Source organism: Microcaecilia unicolor, chromosome 3 (genome assembly GCF_901765095.1).
Source record: "Microcaecilia unicolor chromosome 3, aMicUni1.1, whole genome shotgun sequence".
Taxonomy (NCBI): domain Eukaryota; kingdom Metazoa; phylum Chordata; class Amphibia; order Gymnophiona; family Siphonopidae; genus Microcaecilia; species Microcaecilia unicolor.
The window spans coordinates 520,290,286-520,303,851 of NC_044033.1; the positions used below are offsets into that span (position 1 = coordinate 520,290,286).

The 13,566-nt window shown below is 46.0% G+C and overlaps 1 protein-coding gene across 3 annotated transcripts in view; it reads right to left on the bottom strand.

Annotated features, from left to right (window-relative positions):
- Positions 1 to 13,566, bottom strand: part of HACE1 (HECT domain and ankyrin repeat containing E3 ubiquitin protein ligase 1) — a 279,223-nt gene that overhangs the window by 40,232 nt on the left and 225,425 nt on the right. The window lies entirely within an intron of this gene.

Sequence of the window (13,566 nt, forward strand, 5' to 3'; positions counted from 1 at the left end):
GATACGGTTACATTCCACTGAGATTACACATAGAGTCAACACAAGAAAGAGTGGAAAAGAACCACCAGGATAAGATGCTCCAAACACAACTTTATTTGGACCCAGGACGATGTGCACTAAATGCGAATTCAATAAAAGCAGTTCCGCGTGGAACCTACCATTACAGAATACTAACTGCCTTGTCCAAGTGCTTGTGTCTAACTTTTGGCAGTTAGGCGCTAACTCCCTGAATTCTATAACCTACACGCCAAACCCCTAGGCACACCCTTGACTCTAATGCAGGCTTGTCCAACCTACGGCCCTCAGGCCTGATTCCGGCCTACCAAGGGGCTTTTTTCTGGCTCTGGAAGCTTTACAGACGGATTCCCGCTTTCTTGCCGTGACTCAGCTTTCCCTAAGCTTGAGCCATATGATGTTGGAAGTTCAGGTTTGGTCTTGCAGGTTTCAAGTCTCGCAAGACTTGAAACCACAAGATCAACCCAAACTTCCAGCACCACGTAGCCCAAGCTTGCAGAAAGCCATGTTGCAGTGGCGAAGCAGAAATCCCGTTGTTTCTTCTACAGCTCAAGCCAAGTGGTGGGGAAGAGATTGTGTGAAAACACCGGGGGGGGGGGGGGGGGGCAGTACAACAGAGAGACACTAGATGAAGGCTGGGGAAGGGACAGTGCACTGTTGTATTTTGCTACTATTTGACGAAACATTGGGAAAAATACTACGGTGTGAATTTTGGCCCTCCAAATGTTACAAAACATACAACGTGGCCCCTGACAGAAAAAGGTTGGACAAGCTTGCTCTAATGGAATCGGCATGCCAACTTCTTGAATTTTAACTACTACTACTAATCATTTCTATTACGCTACTAGACGTACACAGTGCTGTACATGTTCTATGCAGGTACTTTCTCTGTCCCTAGAGGGCTCCCAATCTAAGTTTATTTATTTATTACATTTGTACCCTGCGCTTTCCCACACATGGCAAGCTCAATGCGGCTTACATAGTAACAATATAAAGAATTACAAAGTCATACGAAGAATATATAGTTTGTGGTAAACGCAAAATTAATGGGGTTAACGGATAAGTAAGTTGAAGTTAAGTGATTTAGGGCATTAGAGATATGGTTAACAAGCGTTAAAGACGCTAACGCGCCTATAACGCGGCTTAGTAAACAGGGCCCTTACAAAGGTCACAAGGAGATTGCAGTGGGAATCAAACCCAGGTTGCCAGGATCAAAACCTGCTGCACTAACCATTAGGCTACTCCTCGAAGACAGTGAAAATACGAACTGGTGACAATTAACACCAAATTAAGCCAATAACTGGCTGCTAACTTCAATTAACAGCCAACTATTACATTAAGTTCCACGAGCAACTGCCTTTATTCAACAACTAAATTTGGACAAGCAAGTTTACAGAATCTGGGGTTTGAGATTCACAGGATATTCAGCAGGATACTGTGACTGAGGGATAAAACAACAGAAAATATCCTACATGCCCAAATCTCAAATCAAGGTCAGCACAAACTCTACGGTTAAACATAGTAACATAGTAGATGACGGCAGAAAAAGACCTGCACGGTCCATCCAGTCTGCCCAACAAGATAAACTCACATGTGCTATTTTTTGTGTATACCTTACCTTGATTTGTACCTGTCCTTTTCAAGGCACAGACCATGTAAGTCTGCCCAGCACTATCCCCGCCTCCCAACCACCCGCCCCGCCTCCCAACACCGGCTCTGGCACAGACCGTATAAGTCTGCCCAGCACTATCCCCGCCTCCCAACCACCAGCCCCGCCTCCCACCACCAGCTCTGGCACAGACCGTATAAGTCTGCCCAGCACTATCCCCGCCTCCCAACCACCAGCCCTGTCAGTTTGTTAGAAAATTCACAGGCTCATTTTTTTTCTATGAACAGGTTTGATTCTCTAGAAGCTCTGCTTTGATTTAATCTCTCAAAGTTCAAGTAACAGGGTTAAATTCAACGGGGGAAATGTCATTACATAGTAACATAGTAGATGACGGCAGAAAAAGACCTGCACAGTCCATCCAGTCTGCCCAACAAGATAAACTCATAAGTGCTACTTTTTGTGTATACCTTACCTTGATTTGTATCTGTCATTTTCAGGGCACAGACTGTATAAGTCTGCCCAGCACTATCCCTGCCTCCCAACCACCGGCTCTGGCACAGACTGTATAAGTCTGCCCAGCACTATCCCCGCCTCCCAACCACCGGCTCTGGCACAGACTGTATAAGTCTGCCCAGCACTATCCCCGCCTCCCAACCACCAGCCCCGCCTCCCACCATCAGCTCTGCCACCCAATCTCGGCTAAGCTTCTGAGGATCCATTCCCTCGGAACAGGATTCCTTTATGTTTATCCCACGCGTGTTTGAATTCCGTTACCGTTTTCCTCTCCACCACCTCCCGCGGGAGGGCATTCCAAGCATCCACCACTCTCTCCGTGAAAAAATACTTCCTGACATTTTTCTTGAGTCTGCCCCCCTTCAATCTCACATCATGCCCACTATATCACCAACATGTGAAATAACCCACAGTGTCTGAAGCCATTGAAGTTTGAAAAGTGAGAGACGGTGCTGCAGCATAAGTTATACAGGCTATTGCTGCACGTAAGTCTCCAGGTTTCCTGAAGCAGCCTCTGGCAAAACATGGGAAATACTTTGGAATTTGAGAAACATATTTGCAGTGAAGTGTTGCTATTGACATATATATTTTAACATTAAAGTTTTGCACAAATAAAAAACTGAAAATAATAAAGAAATCATATGACAATCACTGAGAGTATGATATTGATATGTGCAATGATTATAATCATAATGAGGCATGAGACCTCAGGCGTCACCTAGATAGGATTTTAGATAGTGCTAGGGAGGAGCCGGCTGTCTTGGTCCCATGTGGGTACCAACGACATAGGAAAATGTGGGATGGAGATTCTGGAAGTCAAATTTAGGCTCTTTGGTAGAAAGCTGAAGTCTAGATCCTCCCGGTAAGCATTTTCAGAAATGCTCCCAGTTCCACGGGCAGGCCCCAAGAGACAGGCAGAGCTCTAAAGTCTCAATATTACTACTAATCATTTCTATAGCGCTACTAGACATACGCAGCGCTGTACACATTATATACAGGTACTTTCTCTGTCCCTAGGGATTGCCAGGATCAACGCCCGTTGAACGAACCATTAGGCTACTCCACTCACTAGTTCCCAATCAAAGAACATATTGCTTTCAAAATCTGCACCCTGGTTCATAAAATTATCTACGGTGAAGCCCCTGGATACATGACAGACCTCATCGACCCACCAATCAGAAATACAACCGGATCAACACGAACATATCTAAACCTCCACTACCCAAGCTGCAAAGGTCTCAAATACAAATCAACATATGCATCCAGCTTTTCCTACATAAGCACACAACTATGGAACGCACTACCAAAAGCCGTGAAAACAGCGTACAACCACCTAAACTTCCGGAAATCACTAAAAACATACCTGTTCAAAAAGGCATACCCTACCGACCCAACTTAAATACCTGAACCCAGCAACACTACAAAACCAAAGCACGTAATGGACATAACGTAACTCTTCCTCTATACGATTCCCTAATATGTCTGTTCCATATGAACCTCATTCTACCACAACATCACTGTGTAACTGTTTACACTGGAATTGGCGAACGTCTTTACGGTACTATGTAAGATACATTGAGCCTACAAATAGGTGGGAAAATGTGGGATACAAATGTAACAAATAAATAAATTCGTGGTTCAGACCATGGTGAGGGATTTAGATTTGTTAGGAACTGGGCAACATTCTGGGAGAGGGGAAGCCTGTACCGAAAGGATGGGCTCCACCTTAATCGGGATGAAACCAGGCTGCTGGCGCTAACATTAAAAATAAAAGTTAAAAATAAAATTCTTTTTTCTACCTAATTGTGGAGGTCGCAGTGTCTTGGTTACTATTTTCCTATCTTCTCTTAACTCTTTCCAGGTTTTCATATCCATTTTTCTCTTGCCACGTGTCTTCATCTCTTCCACCACATCCGCCTTCGACACTGATATTTCCCATTCAGCTTTCTTTTATTTTATTCACTCTCTTTCTACTCAGATATCATTCAATTAGAATCCAGTTTTCGAACTTTGGGGGTCTTTTACAAAGGTACGGTAGCGTTATTAGCAGGGGCATAGTCAGACTTTGGCGGGAGGGGGGTCCAAAGCCCGAGGTGAAGAGCACATTTTAGTCCCCCCCCCCCGGCACCGCCAACCCCGCCCCCAGCCGCCATTGACAACACCAATAACAACTTTGACCCCCCTGCCGACGACCCTCTCAACTCCCCCTCCCACCGTCAACCCGCCGTCGCCATCTGCTACCTTTGCTGGCAGGAGACCCCAACCCCGCCAGCCGAAGTCTTCTTCCTTCATTTTGTTTCTGAGTCTGACGTCCTGCAAGATGAAGGACGAAGGTAGAAGACTTCGGCTGGCAGGGGTTGGGGTCCCCAACCAGCAAAGGTAGCAGACGGCGACGGCGGGTTGGCGGCGGGATTGAGAGGGTCGTCAGCAGGGGGGCCCACGCCCCCGTGGCCCCATAGTAGCTACGCCCCTGGTTATTAGAGTGTGCTAAACACTAGAAACGCCCACAGGAATACATGGGTGTCTCTAGTGTTTTGTGCACGCTTATTTTTAGCATGCCTTTGTAAAAGGACGCTTTGTTTTTTTACTGCTTTCCATCTCTTTCCCTCACCCAGACTCTCTCATTCTGCTTCTCTTATTTCCCAGTCTTTCACTAACTTTTCCCCAGCCATACAGCATTTCCTGTCTGGTCTCCCTGTCTTTTCTTCATCCATGAGCATTTACTCTGTATTTCTCTTCCCTCTCCCCAGTTATGCAGCATCTCTTCTCTATCACCCTCCCATCCAGAATCTGTCTCTTTCTCCACTTTCTATGTAACATCTGTTCTTTCTCTACCCAGGCCATGCAGGATTTTCTCTCCTCCTTCCCCCACCCCAGCCATCCAGAATCTCTTCTCTCTCTACCTGCCTGCAGCATCTCCTCTCTCTCTGCCCCCGCCATGAAGGATTACCTCTCTGTCCTGTCTCTGCTCCCCAGCCTTTAACCCAGTCTCATATTCTCTCATATCCTCCCTCCCCAGCCTTAACCCAGTCTCATTCTCTCTCATATCCTCCCTCCCCAGCCTTTAAACCCAGTGTCATCTGCCACCCCCCTCAGCAGCCCTCACCGAGTCTCATCTTTGCCTCCCCACTCCCCAGCCTTTACGCAGTCTCATCTCTCTCTTGCCATCAATTTTCTTCATGTTGCTTCTTTCTTGCAGCAGTTCGGCTCTCTCATGTGAGCTTGAGCTGTGCGGTACAGGAAGTTGAGGTACTCTCACGGTTTTAAGTCCTACAGGACTAGAAACCGTGAGATTACCCAAACTTCCTATATCGCGCAGGCATGTGACTCAAGCTCACACTAGTGAGCTGAACAGTGGAGGGCAACTGGGAAATGCTCTCTGGGGCAGGCACCGGTAGCAAAATTAAGTAGAGAAAAATTTGGGGGCTTAATCTATGGGGTCGATGACGTCACTGGCGCCCTGGACCAGGACCTCACCTGGTCTGGCCCTGGACCCAAAAGCAGGATGTCCAACAGCGATTTTCAATGGGAAGAAATGTCCATGTCTAAAAAGGAGAACGGTTTTATTTAGACCTGTTTCAGTCACGTCCAAGTCACAAAATGGTGTTCTATTTGAGCAGATGACCACTGGAGGAATTAAGGTATGATACCTGCTTAATCCCCAAGTGCTGCCCCCCCCCCCCAAAAAAAAAAGTGAAACCACAAAGGAAACCCATTCTGTATGTCAGCTGCAGGTATTTTGGCCATTCTGAACAAAACAGGAAGTATGTCAGAGGAGTAGCCTAGTGGTTAGTGCTGTGAGCTATAAACTAAGGGACACAGGTTCAAATCTCTGTAACTATTAATTTTTTTTTCCTGGACTTCCTCCAGGAACAGAAAAATACCTACTGTACCTAAAGATATAAGACACCTGCAAGCCTCAAGGCTATTGCAGGGGCGTAGCCAGACCTCGGCGGGAGGGGGGCCATAGCCCAAGATGGGGGGGCAATGTTTAGCTGCCTCCCCCCGCCACTTTGGAACCTCCCCCCGCTGCTGCAACCACAACCCCCCCACACTTTGGACCACCGCCACAACTGCAACCCCCCCCCCCCCCCCCCCCCGCCGCCACCACCACCCCCGCCCCGCCGCCACATCGGTACCTTGTTAGCTGGCGGGGATCCAAAGAGTCTTCTTCAGCGCCAGTCGACTCTGGCGCCTTCGTTGTGCAATCATCTGTTTCTGACGCCTTACGTCCTGCACGGGGCTACATGCACGGTGCAGGACGTAAGGTGTCAGAAACAGATGATCCCACAACGAAGGCGCCGGAGTCGACCGGCGCTGAAGAAAACTCTTTGTCTGGCGGGGTTTGGGGACCCCTGCCAGCAAACAAGGTACCTGATGCGGTGGCGGGGGGGGACGGGCAGCGACGGCGGGGGGGGGAGGGTCAAATGTAGAGGGGGGGCCAGGTCATAATCTGTGGGGGCCCATGCCCCCACGTCGCTACGCCCCTGTATTGTAGAGGTGGACATTCAGGTACAACAGGCATTTTTCTGTTCCTGGAGGGATCACGTTTCCAAAACAAAAACCCAGTCCACTGTACTAACCACTAGATCCCTCCTCTGTTGTGCAAGGATGTCTGTGTGGCCATTTTAATAAGATCGACGTCCCTGTGCCTTGTTTCCCCCCTGTTTATAATTTAAACGTTTCACTTTGTAAAATGGTTTCCTCAGGATGGATGTCAGCAGTGTAACAATGTTCTTCTCATATAAGTACATAAGTAGTGCCATACTGGGAAAGACCAAAGGTCCATCTAGCCCAGCATCCTGTCACCGACAGTGGCCAATCCAGGTCAAGGGCACCTGGCACGCTCCCCAAACGTAAAAACATTCCAGACAAGTTATACCTAAAAATGCGGAATTTTTCCAAGTCCATTTAATAGCGGTCTATGGACTTGTCCTTTAGGAATCTATCTAACCCCTTTTAAACTCCGTCAAGCTAACCGCCCGTACCACGTTCTCCGGCAACGAATTCCAGAGTCTAATTACACGTTGGGTGAAGAAAAATTTTCTCCGATTCGTTTTAAATTTACCACACTGTAGCTTCAACTCATGCCCTCTAGTCCTAGTATTTTTGGATAGCGTGAACAGTCGCTTCACATCCACCCGATCCATTCCACTCATTATTTTATACACTTCTATCATATCTCCCCTCAGCCGTCTCTTCTCCAAGCTGAAAAGCCCTAGCCTTCTCAGCCTCTCTTCATAGGAAAGTCGTCCCATCCCCACTATCATTTTCGTCGCCCTTCGCTGTACCTTTTCCAATTCTACTATATCTTTTTTGAGATACGGAGACCAGTACTGAACACAATACTCCAGGTGTGGTCGCACCATGGAGCGATACAACGGCATTATAACATCCGCACACCTGGACTCCATACCCTTGAAAAAGAAATCTGGACGTCTTGCCTTTTTGAAAATTGCTGTGAGATGAACTTTTTTTTTTTTCTTGGATGTTATGAGCAGGACGTCCCAATTCTGACTTGGACATTCTTTCGAAAATGCCCCCTCTTTACGTCTTTTTAAAATACCAGGGACAAAGCAGCAGAAATTGTGCCTAGATTGAAGCTGGAGACATTTACACCTGTTTGGGAGCACGCATAAATGTTCAGACAAAGTATGCATAAATGTATTTTATAAAATATGCATTCACTATCCTTCACTATCAATATTAAAATGTTCTTACATATTGCGTTGACATTGTACATAGTATACTATGCCATACTTTTGAATATTTTTCCTGCTGTAATTGTCTATTGCTCATGTTTGATCTGTTCTTACTATACACTGCCTTGATTGAATTCCTTCAAAAAGGAGGTAAATAAATCCTAATAAATAAAAATTCTAATAAATAAATAACCTTGGCTCTACCCAAAACCCACCCCTGAACACAGGTAACATAAAAGCCCTTCACCCATGAAAACTCCTTTATAAAATTACCCCCAAAATGTTTTTCCTGTCTGGATCCGCTTACCAGCCACCACAGAACAAAAGAAAATCAAAGGATCTGACGCAAAACGAAAGCACACATTTTGAAAAAAATGTTTGCAGGTAAATAGCAATGAGTATCAGTAAATCAGGGGAGGTTTTCTTGGGAGTGTATTTTGGACAGGATAAGAAAACGATAAGCCTAGATTGTGCTTTCAAGTCGGTGTGCATTATTTTCCACAGAAAGTCTACCTGCATGAATAGTGGCTGCGTGAGTCGCTAGTTTCAAAGTGACAGTACATGTATGCTTTCTCTTTTCTTGGTATAAAAGTCTGGGTATAAAAGACACCCGAGGATTCTGTTCCAAAGTGGACAGCTTCAAAACTGAACCCTGTTAAGGTTTTTGTTTTTCAAGGTTTTGTACTGCTAGAACGCTGCTTCCCAACTCAGTCCTCAGGGCACATCCAGCCAGTTGGGTTTTCAGGATATCCACAAAGAATATGCTTGCGATAGATTTGCATACACTGCCTCCTTGGTGTGTAAATCTATCCGTGCATATTCATTGTGGAATTCAGGGGCATAGCCAGACCTCTGTTGGAGGGGGGGGCCAGAGCCCGAGGTGGGAGGGCCGCCTCCCCCCGCTGCCGCAACCAGAACCCCCCCCGCCCGCCCACCACTTTGGACCGCCGCCGCAACCGCAACCCCCCCCCCCCCTGCCGCTGTATCAGGTACCTTGTTTGCTGGCAGGGGTCCCCAATCCCCGCCAGCCGAAGAGTTTTCTTCAGCGCCGGTCGACTCCGGCGCCTCCGTTGTGGGATCATCTGTTTCTGATGCCTTACGTCCTGCACCGTGCATGTAGTCCCGTGCAGGACATAAGGCGTCAGAAATAGATGATCCCACAATGGAGGCGCCGGAGTCAACCAGCGCTGAAGAAAACTCTTCAGTTGGCGGGGTTTGGGGACCCCTGCAAGCAAACAAGGTACCTGATGGGGCGGGGGTCAAATGTAGAGGGGGCCAGGGCGTAATCTGTGGGGGCCCATGCCCCCGTGGCCCCACTTAGCTACGCCCCTGTTGTGGATATAGTGAAAACCTGACTAGTTGGATATGCCCCAAGGACTGGGTTGAGCAGCACTGTGCTAGAATGCCCAAATGACAACACCAGGAAACAGTAAGTTCTTTTAAGGTTAAATGTTTTGGAGGCCGTATCTTGCTAAGGATGTAAAACGAATCGAGGCGGTGCAAAAGAAAAGCTACAAAAATGGTACGGGATTTGCGTTGCAAGACATATAAGGAGATTCTTGCTGACCTAAACATGTATACCCTGGAAGAAAGGAGAAATGAGTGATATGATACAGACGTTCAAATATTTGAAAGGTATTAATCTGCAAACAAATCTTTTCCGGAGACGGGAAGGCGGTAGAACTAAATAGGACATGAAATAAGGTTGAAGTATTTTTTCACGGAGAGAGTGGTGGATACTTGGAATGTCCTCCCACGGGAGGTGGTGGAGATGAAAACTGTAACGGAGTTCAAAAATGCGTGGGATAAATATAAAGGAATCCTGTTCAGAAGGAATGGATCCTCAGAAGCTTAGCGGAGACTGGGTGGCAGCACCGGTGGTTGGGAGGTGGGGCAACTGCTGGGCAGACTTCTACGGTCTATGCCCCAAAAATGGCAAGGATAAATCAAGGTCAGGTATACATATGAGTTTACCTTGTTAGGCAGACTGGATGGACCATACAGGTCTTTATCTGCCATCATCTACTATGTTACTATAAGTCATCTTGAATGCGGGCTTGCCTCAGTTTCTATTTTTACAATGGGAGGTATCATTTTAGCAGCTAAACTGCAGGACGTCAGCTCATTGCTTGAATCTTTAAAGGAATGCAAGAGGATGCTTGTTTTCAACAGAGAAAATGATGGACACTGGAAAAGCTTTCCAAAGAGCGGCAGAATTCCAGCATGTTTTGGATAAGAATCAAGGGGCCATAGAGGCATATTTTCAAAGCACTTTGGGAGGCTAAGTTCAATAGGTTTCTATGGAACTTTGGGAGGCTAAGTGCTTTGAAAATTAGCCCGTTAGTGGTGCAGAAAGGGGGCGGGGGAGGGGAAGTAAGGGAGCCCTGTGGCTGCACAAACAGCAGGGACAAGTGGGCAGACTGGGTGGACCAAGTCATCTTTCTCTGCTGACATTTGTCTTCGTATTTAATTGCCTAATTTTCTGAGACTCTGGATTAAGGCCACTGCTTTAACATACTGAGACCATGTGGTTAGCTGGGTGGTCTGCTAAGCAAAGGTCCGTTTAGGTGACACATGTGTAAACGCTAAGCTTTAGTTAACCTCAAGCACGTCAAACCTTTTCACAATGTCATGAAGACCACAGCAATCCAATAATATTTACTCAATATGATTTTCAGGTGTTCTTCCATATTCATAAACAAATCTAATTATAGACCTGCAAACGCACCATAAAATTATCTTGCTGTTAGCCTCAAAGCCTCTATTTATTACAAAAAAAAAACGGAAAATAAAAGCCACTTCTCTAATATCAGAAAGTAAATGATGACCCCAAGTGGTGAATTACCGACATAACAGCTTGAAGCATAGTAGCAAAGACAGGTCTTAAGGCAAGGGACATGTTTTATTTTAACAACCAGGGCCGGTCTTAGCAAGTGCGGGGCCCTGCGCAGACCAAGTTGGTGGGGCCCCATCCTAGCCCCGCTCCCACCCTAGCTCCACCCCATTGATAAGATTATTCAATTTTTAGAAAATTTTTATTTATGAAATTTCAAATATTATATAGATATGCCCGATTGCAGATTGACTTACTATTAAACAAAACAAAAGCGTAGTATTGAGCTGTCCTCTCGTCCTAACTGTGCGTTAAAGGCCCTGAAGCAGCCTTGCGAAACGCTGGCCATCGTCGGCCCCGCACTTGTGGAGAGGAAAGATATCAGCATTTGCACGCTACAAGCACCCACTGCAAAGATAAGTGTGGTGCTTATATAAAGTATAAACCATAGATGATCATAAGTTGAGTATAAGTAAAATTACAGTAGCGGGTTTTTATGCCTGTGATGAAAGTGAGGTCCTTTGACCCGTTATAGCTTCTTTAAGTCAATTCAAGACCCAGAAGCTTTTTGAGGCTTTTTCCGCTATTGCATTATTTGGCTATTAGTCATTTTTTTGACAGCAGGTCTTAGTGTTTTGTTTTGTTGAAATTTCAAATATACACAAATGAAGCTAAACTTGTACAGAAAAACTGATTGAAATAATGAGCACAATGCTATCATGAAACCCCCCCCCCCCCTCCACTGAAATTATTCAGTTCAAGTCCACTACAATTAGTAGTTCCAATTCTCATAACAAAGGAGAATAAAGGAAAAATATTAAGAAAAGATCCAGTAATTTCAAATTCCCATATTACTCTGTAATCCATCAAACCAGAGAGGCAACACAGAGATCCCTAACCCCAAGTAGCCAAAAAAGATGTAAGTGCATAGGTTCCCATTAAAGACAAAACCACAACACATTTACAGTACCAAATGTTTCCATAAATCAGCTATATTAGTTACATCAGAGGGCGGGACATGAGGGAAGGCCGGCCGACGGACAAAGCAATTTTTCTTCTTTTACTCTCAGACGCAAGGCACCGCCGCTTGTAGACTTTTTTAAATGCTGGGTCAGGTGCCGGCCGGGTCGGGTGTCAGCAGAAGAGGGTCGTTTGGCGGGTCGGGGAGGGGGGGGGCTCAGACGGGACGGGGGCTCAGGTGGCTGGAGGGAGGGGGAGCAGGAGAACGAGGGGAGTTGCTGGACATGGGTGGAGGGCAGGCGGCGGAGGTCTGAGGCGCGAGGCGAGGCAGAGTTGAGGCACGCCACGCAGGGCCCCCTTAGGCGCAGGGCCCTATGCGGCCGCCTCGGTCGCCTCTGCCTAAGACCGGCCCTGTTAACAGCTATTGACAAATTGTGTATCCTGTTACAGAAGTACTTATGGAAGTACATGTCTAACACTGCTGCCTGTTTATGGAAACAAAAATTGCAAAAGGAGCTCAGACATAGGTGCCTTGAATATACAGCTCCAGAAAGGTCATCCCAAGCTGCAAAGGACTCAAATACAAATCAACTTACGCGTCCAGTTTCTCCTACATAAGCACACAACTGTGGAACGCATTACCAAAAGCCTTGAAAACGACGCACGACCAGCTAAACTTCTGGAAAAAAAACTAAAAACTAACCTGTTTAAAAAGGCATACCCTACCGATCCAACATAAATGCCTGATCTCTGCAACACAACAAAACTAAAGAACGTAATGGACATAACTCAACTCTTCCGTTGTACGATTCCCTAGCGTGGCTGTGCCACGTGAACTTTATCTTACCACAACATCGCTTTGTATCTGTTTACACCAGAGTCTGCAAACGCCTCTCCGGTACTATGTAAGCCAAATTGAGCCTACAGTTAGGTGGGAAAATGTGGGTTACAAATGTAACAAATAAATGTATTTATTTATTGCATTTGTACCCCACATTTTCCCACCGTACGGCAGGTTCAATGTGGCTTACATACTGCTAAAAAGACGGTTACAAAATTTAAGTAGGGTTAAATTTGAGTAGGGTTAAATAGTCAGTATTTTCAATGAAGACAGGTAGATATAGTGGGGTTCCCCAGGGGTCTGTGTTTTTTTAACATATTTATAAATGATCTAGAAATGGGAGTAACTAGTGAAGTAATTCAATTTGCTGACGACACAAAGTTATTCAAAGTCGTTAAATCGCGGGAGGATTGTGAAAAATTACAAGAGGACCTTACGAGAATGGGAGACTGGGCGTCTAAATGGCAGATGGCGTTTCATGTGAACAAGTGCAAAGTGATGCATGTGGGAAAGAGGAATCCGAACTATAGCTACGTAATGCAAGGTTCCACATTGGAGTCACCGACCAAGAAAGGGATCTCAACGTTGAAACTCTGTGCTCAGTGTGCTACGGCAGCTAAGAAAGCAAATAGAATGTTAGGTATTATTAGGAAAGGAATGGAAAACAAAAATGAGGATGTTACAATGTCTTTGTATCGGTCCATGCTGCGACCGCACCTCGAATATTGAGTTCAAATAAATAAAATCAGTGCCAGAAAATTATCCAGTCCATGGCACTGCCGACAGAATCAGAGAGAGAGAGAACTGGGGAAGATTGAAGGTCTCTGTTACTAAGCCGCATATGTGCCTAGGCACGCCCAACGCGCGCCAATTCAGAACTACCACCCAGCTACCTCGTGGCGCGGGTGGTAATTTAATTTTTTACACGCAGCGCTAACCAGGCGATAATCAGCATTGTACGCGCGCAGACGATTACCACTTGGTTAACGTGGGAGACCTTACCGCTAAGTCTCAAGCCCAAAATGGATGCACAACAGTTTTTATTGCACTGCACATCCATTTTCGGGCAAAAAAAATAAGACCTTTTTTTTTG